Genomic DNA, 14,819 nt, shown 5'->3' with positions numbered 1-14,819 from the left:
CTATTTTTTGTGGATGATTTAAAACTAAAGGTCTATAATTTAGAATTTTATGACATATTTTGAGCTTTTTATTGTTTACTTTATTTTACATGTTCGATGAAACATTATTGGCAAGAAATTCTTTCATAGGACTGAAATTTTTATTATAAGAACTTTAATGAACTTCAATCCATTAGTGGCCAAAATTTTAAAGTCAAGAAGTTTCATGATATGAATTATAAAAAGCTTTTTGCCCACTGTTCATTTTCATGGATTGTTTATTTTTCATGTTCATATTTTAATGAACTGTTGCTATTGAAAGTTGCAATATAATATAATTTTTATCGTTGTGCGCACTTTTATTTTACTTGACTAAATATGAAAAAAGAAGAAAAAAAAAGAACCAAATTGAAATTGGTATGTTCCCAAATACCCTAAATGACCTTGGAACCTGTGACAAGAAATGTTCCAAAATATGCAAGATGATATCACAAGCCGACACTTTCCTTGGCTGCGAAACAACCCGTGAGGCTCCTGACGAGTCATTTACGCCAAGCCAGCCTTGTTTCTCATTGTTTCATAAAACATTTAGGCGGATGTCTTTCCCATATTGGATTATACCAGTTCGTGTCAATAGGTTATAGTTTCCAACGGATATATCCCAGGTGAAACCTGAAATAGCTCACCCTATTCAAGTCCACGAAGCACAAACACTTTATCCCAACTGCAAGCTCACAACTAAAATAAACTGATAACAAATAGTCATCAATCCTTGTCTACAAAAGGTACAAATTTGAACTTTTCCCCCCAAAAAAAGTACATTAAACTTCGAAGTCACTGAAAAATGAACGCAAAAAAGCTAAAAAGAAATACTAGTAAAAAGGACTCAGAAAAAAAAAATTAACAAAAGTAATTTGTGCTCCGGAGAGTGGAAAATAATTCTACCCAACATTACCAGTTTTCCAATACCATGCAGAATTAGCAATCCGGTGGTGTTTACCCGAAAGAAGAAATCCGCACACACTGGTATTGATGGACGCAAACATTATTTTTAATGAAAAAATGAACTACAAAAGGTACAAATTAGGAAAGATATTCCCCCAAATTAAAGTTTTATTAGTGACAAATAGTTTATGCAAATAAAAAAACCAGCAAAATAGAATGCAGTGCACGATTTCGACTAGATGGAATCTGTTAAGGTAGCTGGCACATTCAGACTTCACAATCTTATTGAGCACATATTTCCACATCTGAGCCCTCTTAACCAGGAGAAGCATCAACAGATGAGAGATCATGAAACTGTTTCCACATCTGAGCCCTCTAACCAGGAGAAGCATCAACAGATGAGACTAGGCTGGGTCTAGCACAAGACAGTCCTTGGTAAGCCGTAAGCCACGCTAGAATTTTCTGTATTATGAAAAAGTTCTAGCTACTTTCCATGACAATATCTTGTAAAAAGGGGGGAAAAATTGAGCGGATCTACATTACGCTGATCAAGTTTCTACCTGCTAAATGGTGGAAACAAAAAGAAAGTAAAAAGCTAAAAGGAAAATAGGTTTATAGAAGTCTGATTTCCAAGTGAAAAAGTAAGTAGAGCTAATTTGCAACTCCAAAAAGCAAAGGGTTAGTGTAAGGTCATTGCAAATACAACAGAAAAGCTGAATCGTGCGTAGAAGTCATGAGGAGAGAAATGCACACAAAACAGATCAGGGTTTTCAAGATCACTCACAAGAATGTTGGGAGTGTTTCGTACGACATTGGGGTGCACAACAACTAGGCATAACCAACATGCCAAGCAGCTCTAGTATCTTGGAACCACTTGAACCAAACAACAGACATTAAATTTATCACTATTGTCCCGGCTTATGCCCCTCGGTCCAGCACCGAGCAGTGTGACAACCTGCTCAAGACAAGCCTGGATCATAATGAATGACAGCACCACTTGCATTACTCATAAAAAAGACTCAAATTGACATGACCAAGTCATAGGACTTGATCTAAAATAAAGGCATCCATACCTTTATGAACCGAATAATGCACATCTGAAGACATCAAATGGCCACAACCAATGGACAAAAACCAGGTGCTTCATCAAAATGCTGCCCGTGGCTTCGCTGCTGGAACATCCTAAGTCAATCATCATCACTCAAGCACCTCCAAAAATTACAGAGGGCTCCCAACCAAGACAACAATGATTGATACTTCATATCCATGATGAGACAATGACGAGGTCGAGTGAGATCAGAATTTGTGTACTTTATTTAACAAAACAAAACCAAAAGACCGTTCAGTTTAACAATGATTGATACTTCATATCCGTGATGATGAGACAACGAGGAGGTCAAGTGAGATCAGAATTTGTGTACTTTATTTAACAAAACAAAACCAAAAGACCATTCAGTTTGTGAAACTGTTCTCATATTTCATCATTAGTGAAAATGAAAACAGACAGCATGTTTAGTTCTCCCTTATATTTTGAAACATCTTTAATTGGTGGAAAAAAAATTGCGCGAAGATCAATTTCAAAAGCATGTTCCTATATGATGTGTCCAGCATTAAATTTGGATGCATATCCTCAATTTATCATCGATTTTTGGGATGAATGTGCAAATCATAGAAAAGTACCATGGCTATTTCCAACATCCAACTCAAAGTAAAACGTTTTCAGTCATCAAAAACAATAAGTCTTCCGGCATAAAGTTGAACATAGTGAGAGTCATCCAGCGGCAAGGTATAATTCAGCATCAGGGCTTGCCACCATAATGTTGATTGCACTGACAGCCAGACAGCCAGCCAGCAGCAGGGGGTACTTCCGCTTCCTCATTCTTCTAATCAGCAACAGGGAGAATCAAGCTGTCCATTTCCCCACTTCAAGGAGATTGCTAATATCCAATACCCGCTAACCAATTTGGTTTCAAAGCTCTGGTGCATTGGCAACTTGCCAAGGAAACCGAGACAATACAAACACCATGGTCTTCATAACCCAAAGAGAACCAGTACATCTGCTATAGATGATTACATGACTGCTAAACAAACAAACTCTTCATGCAGTGGCCCAATGTACAGAACTTCACCAGTAATAACTCAAAACATGAAACAAAAATTGGTGTTGCTCGATCTAAGGTACTGACCGCCCACCAATTAACAATGCACTTGCTGACACTAATAAGACACGCAAGTGGAAAAACTAGTTTCAGAAAGGTAGGACGATATTTTAATTTGATGTACCCTCAGAGGATATGCAAGGTCAACACAGAAACCAAAGCACCGAGGCGCAAAAATCAAATAGCACTTACCGGTAATTAACATATATATTGTCAATCCTGTTTGCTTGCCGCCATGTTATCAACATAATAATGAATTCAATAGTGGTATATATAAATCAAAACGGTGAATTCATGATACTATTGATGTAGCTATGATTTAAGCCACATAACAAAGAGCGATACAACAAATATTAGTTGCTGTTTTATCTTGTAAAATCAGAATAATTATGCCAATTCTGGTATGATGACCAAGAGCCATATTGAACAAACTTGACTATTTGTTTAATTAAAGCAAAAGTAAAATAGGCAGTTGACCTAACTAGAGATAAAGGGGCGGTTCATGAACCTCACTAAACCAACGGTGAACATGCAAGCGCATCATAGTGAGCAATTAAGTTTGACCTTTTGTTAATCAGAACATGGAGGTAGCTCTTATAGTTGTCTGGCCTATTTCCAATAGTGACAACTCTTCTTGAAAACCCTAGAACATTTCTCATAGTACCTCCAAAGACAGTAAACCACACCCAGTAGACTGTTAGCTAGTATGTATCATCGTCTTACAAGAATAGAGGCATTACCAATTCTGAAACTCGCATACGCTAATTCTCTATTTTAATTGAACAATTCAAATTTTGAATTAAGATGGCCTTAGTACCTCGAATTAGAGCATCAGCTTCCGCGGTGTGGAATTGAGGATAAACGCTTGCCTGCTGATGAAGTTTCGGAGTCTTCTGATGCAATTTTGTGACCATAGCCGAAGGATAGTGAAGAAGGGCAAATTGGGCTCAGCGAACGCAGAGCGCAGAAAAAAGAAGAAGGGAAAACGGCACAGGATAGAGGAGAACCCGGGCAACCCCCGTGCGATCTCCCCTCCAAAACCCCCCAAAAGGGAACTTTTATTGACTTTTTTGACCCGCCATGCGAGCGCACCCGTCATGGCAAAGGCCTGGATGACAAAAGAACAATCAGAGACTCAGTCCCCCCCGTAAAATCAGGGGAGCTCTCGTCCCCGACCTCTCTCATACATCCTCGTCTTAAAAAACATTGCCACAACCTCACCAACGATTCCAACGCGTCATGACAAGGACAAGTAGTTCACTTCAGCCTCTGATGAACCTATTGATGCTCGGCAAATCCCCGGTTGACCTCCCCACACACTGCTTTTCATTGGGCACGGCCTCAAGAAACTCCAGTCGTGATGGCCACCATGACATCATGAATTCATCTAGCAGGAGATTGTTCCGGCGTCAACAGCGGCCATCGAGAAGCGAGACCGCCAGCGAATCCGCGTGATCGAGCTAAACTCATCCGAACGCATATTCCACCACCCACATACCTGAACCAGACAGCGACTACACCAACCTGAGCCTCAAACCGGACAAGAACACAGACAGTAGAGAGAGAATAACGTAATCTGACGAGACAGCTTAAGAGGAAGAGCTAAAAACCTCACCTCAGCCAGGCTGATTGGCCTCGATCTTCAACACCAGCTGCTTCGAGCTGCCAAAACCGCCGTGGGACAGAAGATCGCGAAGCGATCCACGCGCTTCAGATGGCGAAATCGGCATCGATCGATCGATCGAGAGAGAGAGATCGGATGGAATCAGAAGAGCATCAAAGGCAGCAATGGCACAGGCGACGAATGACTCCTGCAAGGGGCGAGGTCCACTTTCTCATATAGAGCTGCTCAGCCGATGAACGGGCAGGATCAAAAGTGGAGAAAATATTGACGGTCCACAGGGAGGCCACGTGGAGGATTGTTTGCCGTGGTTTATTCGCAATAATGGATTGGCGATAGAGACTCAGAGGGTCGGTGTAAGTCTTTGCTCCCGTCGTCCCGCGGCACGTGTGACGTGCTGACTCCGTGTCGATCACGCAGCGACCGGTCTAAACGGGCCTGCACGTGGACCGGATTTTCAAACTAATAGTCTCATAGGCCAACTACCGGTCTAAAAGGGCCTGAACGTGGACCGGGTTTGCAAACTATAACATGCCAGGCCCCGTTCCGGCCCGGCCCTGACCAGGCTAAAAACTAACGTTTCAGGATAACAAACGACCTTCGATAGCAAAGTTAGGTCCGACCTTTAATCGAAACCCCGATCCGCCTCCATCGATTGACTAGAACTACACTGTTGCCACGTGCTCATTAGCGTTTCTACGTGCCCTCTTGAATCTTCAAAATAGTCGCACGTAACATCATTATCATCGTTCGATAGCTTTCCAACTCCAATCTGACATCGCGTCAGCAAGACTCGCCCCATAATTATAGAGACTAAATGGCCCGCTAACATTTGGCCTAAGTTAAATGAACATTGTTAATAGTTTCTCGCATTATTGTCAAAAGCCTTCACCACAATGATGAGCATCGAATGGTATCTATGTTTTTTCCTCGATGTACGGGACGATTTTAGATGAATACATGGAAAAGGGTCCATAGGCTAAGACAGGTGAACAAGTATCACGGCATCGAGATACTATTGATGTGAACTGGGAAAAAATTGTTCAAAAAATCATAAGTCTAATGCATTTTTACCAATTCAATCATAATTTTTTTCATTTTGTCAATTGAGTTTTAAACTTTTCAACATTTCGCCATTAAGTCAATCCGCTTAATTTTGATGAAGAATTGCTAATGTGGACGCCGATGTGCACGTCGGTAGTCCCACGTAACACGATTGACGCCGATGTGGACACTTTTTAATAATATCTCAATTTTTTAGGATTTTTTTATATTTTATTTTACTTTTTATTTTAAAACAAAAAAAATAAGGTAAATCGAAAAATATTTAAAATGCTATTAAAAATTATCCACGTCGGCGCCGATCGTGCTACGTAGGACATTTACCATCCACATTAGCTATTTCCAGCCAAATTTGGCCGGATTGGCTCAATTGGCAAAATATAAAGAGGTTTATGACTCAACCGGCAAAACTAAAAGATTTATGACCGAATTGGCAAACATCTGATAGGTCTATTAATTTTTGGACAATTTTTCCATAAGGTAGAGGCCGACGATACCGACTTGGAAAAAGTGTGAAGTTGATGAATTCATTTTCTTACTTCAAGCAATTCACTCAAGTGTAATTTAGTCGAATGTTGTTTCGCCAAATAATATATATATATATATATATATGTATAAAATCCAAATGGCATTGTATTCTATTCATATCGATTAAAAGGAATAGTGAAAGTTGTTTTGTACGTATCTCTTTCACTTATTTGGATTTGCCAAAATCCTGACTTCATATCAAATTTGGAGAAATTTTTTGAATTATGCAACCTATTAAGAAGATCCTTTTTATTATCCATTTTAGGACTCTATTTAAAGGCTGATAATTAATACCTAATCTGGGCACTCCTCTTTTTAATTCAGCCTTTTTATTAGCATAGAAAGCATAACAACGCTATGGCGATTGGCTTTTTCGTATTAACTTTTTATCTGAAAGATCTTGAATTTCTTTTTTACAGAAATTTAGAACTTCATGATTCATTTGCGTTGGTCTCGCTTTAGTAGGATTTTTAAAAAAAAAAAAATCTCGGTTCATGTGGTAGGTTGACAATATGTTTCTTTCTGGACTAGAATGCGTTTGGGATAGTGGAACATATGTTATTTTTTATATGAGATTCTAATGAAGCAATTTTCTTTTGAGTATCAGAATTGGAAAGATTATATTCTATTCTTTTGTGGTCAAATCTTCTTTTAAATATCTGAGATGGTTCTCTTTATCTCGTGTAAGACAATTCAATCCTGCTAACGAATGTTCTTGCAAGGTGTTTAAATTTCTTGTTTGGGGTTTTGTTATAAATTTGAATATAATTTTATTACTCAAGACCTCTGCTACAATACCTTGTTAGCAACGGTAAAAGGCTGTATCAGAGATATGAAAGGAGTTCCTAATATGACCTTTTGTTTAATACTCTTTACTAATAGGGAAGACATTTTTAAGGAAACATTAGCTTTGTAAAAGAGCTAACGAATTTTGAAATGAGAATTCTGATCTTCATTGCCACAGAAACGTAACATCTATACAAGAAGTTACAGCTATCAAGCGAACTCCTAATTAGGCTAAACTACCAAAAAAATTCAAGGACCACACAACAAAAGGTAATAAAAAGATATGCACACAAAACTTCCTAAGTAAACGGCCTAAATAAAGGCAGCTGTCAGCTGCCTTTCCAATACCCCTCCTCAAGTTAGAGCTTGGAGATCTCAAATGCCCAACTTGCGAAGAAGAAAGTCAAATTGATTCTTACCCAATGCCTTTGTAAAGATATCAATAGGCTGCATTGAACTACATACATAGTCTGTTTGAATGTTACCATTAAGTATCTCATTATGAATAAAATGACAGTCCACTTCAATATGCTTGGTACACTCATGATAGACAGGATTAGTGGCTATATGCAAAGCTGCCTGATTGTCACAATACAAGTGCATAGGTTCAGAATGTTCCACACCAAGAGAATCCAATAATCCTTTATGAAGAAAACAAGAAATTGAGTCGCCGAAGCTAATTTTTCATTGATACATTGTACAGTATAAATAGGGATATTGTCACATATAACTATGGTGGAAATAAAAGATAATGATATGATTTACATAATAACAAATCAGAAAAAGATAACGACTTGATGATAAATAAATAGTAAATCAGAAGAAGATCTCCAAATGTTCAACTCACGAATAGTTTGCTTGATGTGCTATCTTCATGACTTTCATGATTTGTAAAAAATTATGCATTGTGACCATTCTGATTTTTTGTCTTTTGATTTATCACTTCAATACTACCCTTCAAACCGGGCAATGGGGAGGATCGAAATCCGAGTTTGGTTCGTAAATCGAAAAACTTGTCTCAAGTCAATGGTTTGGTGAAAATATCAACAACCCGCGAGGAAAACGGAACATATCGAGTTTCAATAGAACCACAAGCAACCTTTTCCCCAACAAAATGGTAATCGATCTCAATATGCTTTGTCCGAGCATGAAAGACTGGATTGGTTGTGAGATGTAATGTTGACATGTTGTCGGAGAAAAGTAATGAAGGTTGACGTTGGTAGATCCCAATGTCACGCAGTATATATGACATACAAGTGAGTTCATCGGTTGCGGAAGCAAGAGCCCGATATTCGGCTTCAATCGTAGAGCGGGCAACGGTAACTTGTTTCATGGTACACCATGAAATATAGTTCGAGCCTAGAAAAGTACAATAACGGTGGTAGAACGTCGGGTGAGTTTGCACCCAGCCCGGTCTGCATCGGCAAAGCCAAATAAATGGAGAGAACTACGAGATAAAATGCGAAGTCCAAGGTGTAAAGTACCGCGTATATATCGCAAGATACGTTTTACCATCCGATAGTGAGCAACAGTTGGAGCATGCATATGTTGGCATACCATGTTGACCGCAAGTGAGAGATCCATACGGGTGAGAGTAAGATATTAAAGAGCGCCGACAATGCTTCGAAAATGGGATGGATCAGCATAGGGCTTATCACCATTTTTGAGTGGTGGTTGCTTGACAACTATCGGAGTAGTAATCGGTTTACATTGCGCCATTGATGCTCGATTCAAAAGTTCCAAGGCATATTTTTGTTGTGAGAGAAAGAGTCCATCGGTAGATCGATTGACCTTAATCACCAGTGATAATTATATCATCCACGTAGAGTAATAGAATAATAATATGACGGTCATGACGATAGACAAATAATGATGGATCAGCACTACCGTCGAAAAATCCATACTCCATAATAAAATCACTAAACTTGTCGAACCATGCCCTAGGAGCTTGTTTGAGGCCGTAAAGTGCACGATTGAGTAAGCGGACATGGTCGGGATGAGTTGAATCTCGAAAGCTCGGTGGTTGTTCCATATAGATAGGAACATCGAGGTCGCCATGTAGAAATGCGTTCTTGACATCTAATTGGCGAATTTCCCAATCCTGAACAGTAGCAACAGACAAGACAAGGCGAATAGTGGCTTGTTTGACTACCAGACTAAAGGTTTCCATAAAATCAACACCCTCCTCTTAATGAAAGCCTTTTGCAACAAGTCGGACTTTCAATCGATCAAGGGAACCATCTGCTTATAGCTTTGCCTTGTACACCTATTTACATCCAACCACATTCATTGAGGGATGACGAGGAACAAGTTCCCATGTTTTGTTAATTCTAAGAGCATCCAACTCCTCAAGCATAGCGGCTGTCCAACCAGGGTGTTTTAAAGCTGAATGGATAGTGCATGGCTCGGGAGGGATAGATGACACTGCTATATTGGCATATCTTGGGTTTGGCTTCGAGATCCCGACCTTTGAATGTGTAACCATCGGATGCACCGAAGATGTGGAAGCTTCGAGTTGAGTCTAAACAATAGAGTCGCTCTTCGCCGGTTGTCGCACATGAGTTGATGAACTATTTGAGTTTGGTTCTATCTCGGAAAATAGACATGAATGTTCACTGGGAGAGTCAAGATTTGTTGATAAGCAACCATTTTGACCAACATCTAGGTTGGATAGAGGCATAGTCGAATGATCACCAAAGGCTTTTGTTTGTGGTGGACTTAGAGTTGAACTCCATTGCAATATCTCTCCCTCAATCATAGCAGGAACCTAAGAAGAAGAGACAAAAGGAAAGTAATGTTAATAAAAAATAACATGTCAAGATATATAAATGCGACAGGTAGATTGATAAAGGCAACGATATCCTTTATGCTTTTTGTTGTATCCCAAAAATAAGCACGGTAAAGAGCGCTAGTCAAATTTGTTCATCGCAAAGTTGCGTAAGTATGGATAACAACAAGAGCCAAATACTCAGAGTAATGAATAATTAGGATCCTTCTTGAATAAGATCGCGTGTGGATTTCTGTTGCCTAGAGCAGTTGAAGGAAGCTGATTTATCAAATAATTTATTGTTGTAAATGCTTCCACCCAATAGTTAAGCGATATAGATGCCTCAAATAATGTAGCAAGCCCCAGTTCAATAATGTGTCGATGTTTTCTCTCAGCAATACCATTTTGCTTAGGTGTACCTGGACAAGAAAGCTGGTGTTGTATTCCGCATTCACGAAGATGTGTAAGAAAATTGTTGCTCGTGAATTCGCCTCCTCCATCAGATTGGAAAACTTTAATTTTCCTGTCAAGCTGATTGTCAACCAATTTCTAAAAAGATAGGGAAATCCCAAGGAAATCCGACTTTCACTTCAATGGATATAGTTAACAATATCGGGAGAAATCATTAATAAATACCACATAATATCGAAAATTTTGCATAGAAGAAATTGGGCTTGGTCCCCAAATATCACAATGTATTTTCCCCAATGGATGAGTACATCGAGAATCAGATAAAGAAAATGGCAATCTTGAACTTTTACTAATATGACAACTTGTACATAAAGTACCAGTTGATTTATTTACTGAAATCAAATCATTAGATTGCAAAAGCCGTAAAATGCGACTATTTGGATGGCCCAATCGTTGATGCCAAGTGAGTTCATTGGCAACCTTCTTTCTCCGAGAAAAGAATGACATGGGTTGTAGATCCTTATTGGTATATAATCCTTGATGATTAGTTCTCGTGCCAGCATACCGGTGTGTCCCGGAGTCCTTGATAGAAAAACCAAAGGCATCAAACTCAAAATAGCATGGATAATCTCTCGTCAATTGAGAGACAAATAATAAATTTTTCTTAATTTCCGAAACAATCAGAACATTATTAAGTGAAAACTGACCGGTCTCATTGCCAAATTGACCAATTCCAAAATGAGTAATTTGCATTGATGCACAATTTCCAACTATCACATTATCATGGCCATGGTAAGGGACTACATTCACAAGATCACTTGGATTATCTATCATGTGAGTATTAGCACCTGTGTCCGGATGCCATTCTTCGTCTTTTGAGTTTGATATATGAAGAGTTGCCAAACCATGAGGGATATTACTACTCGATAATCTGTTGTCGAAACGATACCAGCAATTTAATGCATCATGCCCCTTCTTCTTACAAATTTGACAAATGAGATTTGACAATCCAAAGTTTGACTTTGGCGAAATACCAAGGGCTTTGGATTGCTGAGGAGCATAATATTTTCCTGAAAAATGCTGACCATTCCGGTTCGTTTGAAAAAAGCCATAACCCCTAGAATTAAATGTGGATCCTCTACCCCTTCCTCTGGGGCTATTTTTGTAGCCACCGTTGCATTGCTGCGAGATAAACGCCATTGAACTATTCGGGAGCATGATTTGAGTGCGCTTGTTTCGTAACTCATGACTTTGAAGTTGTGCAACCACTTCAGCATGAGATAGAAGAGGAGGCCCGAACATAGTTGTTTTAAACGACTCAAAACTATCATCAAGTTGTTCAAGTAATCTGAAGACTTCATTAGCATCTGACACAAGTTTACCAATGGAATGCAATTGATCGCAAATGGATTTAAATTTGCGAAGATAAATAGAGAAAAGCTTATTTTCTTTTCTGATGTGTTGAAGTTGTCCAAGAAGGTCAAGTTCACGAGTCACCGAGGATCGCTTGAAATGATCGGCGAGAGCTCTCCCCACTTTTAATACTGTTTGGAGACCAACGGCATGTCCGAGAACATCTTTCGAGAGTGTGCCCACGACCCAAGACTTCACAAGACGATCACTACGCACCCATGATGCATAGTCCGGATTATTGACTTCAGTTCCATGTTTTGATGCCCGATTTTATGGTGGTGCCTCTATCTCTCCCGTAAGGAAACCAAGTAGGTCCTGACTTTCAATCGGAGACAATACTTGTGTCTCCCAAAGTAAAAAGTTGTTTTCATTGAGCTTCAATGTGACAAAATTTGCCACATTGATGTTTGAAGGAAATGGAAATCTCGACATGATTGTATCGAGTCTTTTTTTTTTTTTTTTGCAAGAAGAAAAGATTAGTGTGCCTTGTGTAGCTCTGATACCATGAAGAAAACAAGAAATTGAGTCGCCGAAGCTAATTTTTCATTGATACATTGTACATTATAAATAGAGATATTGTCACTTATAACTATAGTGGAAATAAAAAATAATGATATGATTTACACAATAACAAATCGAAAAAAGATAACAACTTGATCTACATGACAAATAAATAGCAAATCAGAAGAAGATCTCCAAATGTTCAACTCGCGAATAGTTTGCTTGATGTGCTATCTTCATGATCTTCATGATTTGTAAAAAATTATGCATTGTAACCATTCTGATTTTTTGCCTTTTGATTTATTACTTCAATACTTTCAACCACTTAAGTTCACAAACCGTAGTGGTCATAGACCTATATTCAGCTGCAATCGATGAGCGAGACACTGTCTGTTACTTCTTAGTCTTCCACGAGATAGGTGATTCTCCCAAAAGAACAAAATAACTAGTTAAAGACCGTCTCATCAAAGGATAGCTAGCCCAATCAGAATCGCAAGAAGCAGATAATTTGAGGTTACAATTGGCACGTAACATAATACCACGACCTGGATTTCCTTTCAAATAACACATAACTCTGATAATTGCCTCCCAATGAGCTTTCTTCAGCCGCTGCATGAACTGTGCAAGGATATGCACACGCTAAGACAATTCAGGTCGAGTTATTGTTAGATAAATAAGCCGACCCACCAGGCACCTATACCGAGCGGGGTTGTCCACATCATCGCTCTTAGTAAGGGCCAGCTTGGAACCCAAGTAATCCGACCTCGAAATCACATCCAACGCATGCTTACGTTGACATAAGAAAATACCATCCAAGTTTCTCGTCACTTCAATTCCCAAGAAAAATTTCAGCTTCCCCAAGTCTTTCATATGAAAACGACTCAAATAGTTCTTGAACTTTTGCACTACGGAAACATCATTACCAAAGATAATGAGATCATCAACAAAAATAAGCACATTTAATTGAACAGTCCCAACTCAAAAAGTGAACATGGAGTAATCCGAATATGATTGCTGAAATCCATAAGCTTTCAAAGATGCCTCCAATTTCGCAAACCAACATCTAGGTGCTTGCCGCAAACCGTACAGAGATTTTTGGAGTCTACAAACCTTCCTTAGTGATTGAGAGGCAAATCCAAGCGGCATCTTCATGTAAACCTCTTCCTCTAAATTGCCATGTAAGAAAGCATTTTAGGCATCCATCCGATGGAGTCCCCAATTCTTTGTAGCCGCAACGGCAAGAAATGTGTGCACAATACACATTTTTGTTGTAGGAGTAAAAGTCTCCCGATAATCTATGCCTTCAACTTGATTATTTCCCAGTATCACCAATCGCGCCTTGTATCGTTCAACACTTCCATCATAATTGTACTTAATTTTATACACCCACTTGCTCCCAATTGCTTTCTTCCCAGGCAGCAAATTTTCGATTGTCCATGCACCATTATCTTCTAAAGCCTGTATTTCTTTACTCATGGCCTCTCTCCACCGTTCATCTTTAATCGCTTCTTCGTAAGAGTTTGGTTCGTGTCCTATAGTAATTGTTGCCAAGAAACACCGGTGGTGCGCAGAGAATTTTTCAGAATTCACATAATATGCTATAGAGTAAGGCGCACCCGAGGAATCAGATTGGACAGATGAGCATGCCAAGGGGCATATTATGATGGCGTTTGTCACATAGTCTTTCAAACGGACGGAAGGTTACTTGACCTTTTGTCCCCGCCTAGCTACTCTTCGACGACTTCATTTCTTTCCACTTCCTCATCGTTTATGTGGATTAATTCCTCCATCTCATGATTCACCTCACTTTCTTTATCTACACTTTCAGCGTGCTCCTCTCCCAAATCACTTTTTAAATCCTCAACTTCATCACCCAACTTCATAACTCTATTTTTAATGAATTCATCACTTATTGTTTTCTCATCAGCATATGAAAATTCTATTTCAACAAACACTACATCTCTTGATACAAAGTATTCATCAGTTTTCAAATCATACAATCTCCACCCTATTCTTTTCCAACGAATACCCAACAAAAACACACCGACGACTTCTACTAGCAAATTATCTTTATCTTGATTCTGATTATGCGCATAGCACAAACAACCAAAAATCCGAATGTGTTTGTAAGAAGGGACTTACCCAAAGATAATCTCATATAAGGTTTTGTCATTCAATAACATAGATGGAGTCCTGTTAATCAAATACCCAGTTGCAAGTACACATTCTCCCTAGAATTCTATGGGTAGATTTGTTTGGAAACGCAAAGCTCTTGCCACATTAAGGATATGGCGATGCTTTCTTTCCACTCGGTCATTTTGTAGAAGTGTTTCAACACAAGAAGTTTGATGCAATATCCCATGTTCATCAAAATATTCTTCCAAACACAAAAATTCACTTCCATTATCACTTCTAATGATTTTCACATTTTTCTCAAATTGGCATTTAACCATCACAATAAATTTCCTAAGAACACAAGCCACTTAATTTTTTCCATTCAGCAAATATATCCACACGACACGAGAGTAATCATCAACAATTGTCAAGAAATAAATTGCTTCACATGAAGTTGGGACTCTATAAGGTCCCCACAAATCACAATGTATCAATTCAAAACAATCTTTAGCTTTATTGTCACTAGAAAAGA

The 14,819-nt window shown here is 38.8% G+C and overlaps 3 long non-coding RNA genes across 5 annotated transcripts; 1 reads left to right on the top strand and 2 right to left on the bottom strand.

Moving 5' to 3' along the window:
- Positions 1-1,012: 1,012 nt before the first annotated feature.
- On the bottom strand, positions 1,013-2,267 carry LOC115736289. Of its 2 annotated transcripts, none has more exons than XR_004014884.1 (2): positions 1,709-2,267; positions 1,013-1,339 (listed from the first exon to the last, which is right to left on the bottom strand). It is a non-coding gene; the product is annotated as an uncharacterized LOC115736289 (long non-coding RNA). The 2 variants fall into 2 exon arrangements; XR_004014885.1 differs by having other exon boundaries at positions 1,013-1,299.
- Positions 2,122-2,475, top strand: LOC115736290. Its single transcript, XR_004014886.1, has 2 exons — positions 2,122-2,209; positions 2,320-2,475. It is a non-coding gene; the product is annotated as an uncharacterized LOC115736290 (long non-coding RNA).
- Positions 2,476-2,593: 118 nt separating this feature from the next.
- LOC115736288 lies at positions 2,594-4,977 on the bottom strand. Of its 2 annotated transcripts, none has more exons than XR_004014883.2 (2): positions 4,699-4,977; positions 2,594-4,597 (listed from the first exon to the last, which is right to left on the bottom strand). It is a non-coding gene; the product is annotated as an uncharacterized LOC115736288 (long non-coding RNA). The 2 variants fall into 2 exon arrangements; XR_004014882.2 differs by having other exon boundaries at positions 2,594-4,581.
- Positions 4,978-14,819: the final 9,842 nt, after the last annotated feature.

This window comes from Rhodamnia argentea, chromosome 11 (assembly GCF_020921035.1).
Source record: "Rhodamnia argentea isolate NSW1041297 chromosome 11, ASM2092103v1, whole genome shotgun sequence".
Classification (NCBI taxonomy): Eukaryota; Viridiplantae; Streptophyta; class Magnoliopsida; order Myrtales; family Myrtaceae; genus Rhodamnia; species Rhodamnia argentea.
Note: the sequence above shows the minus strand (reverse complement) of the source record. Positions and strands in the feature narration are given on the sequence as shown.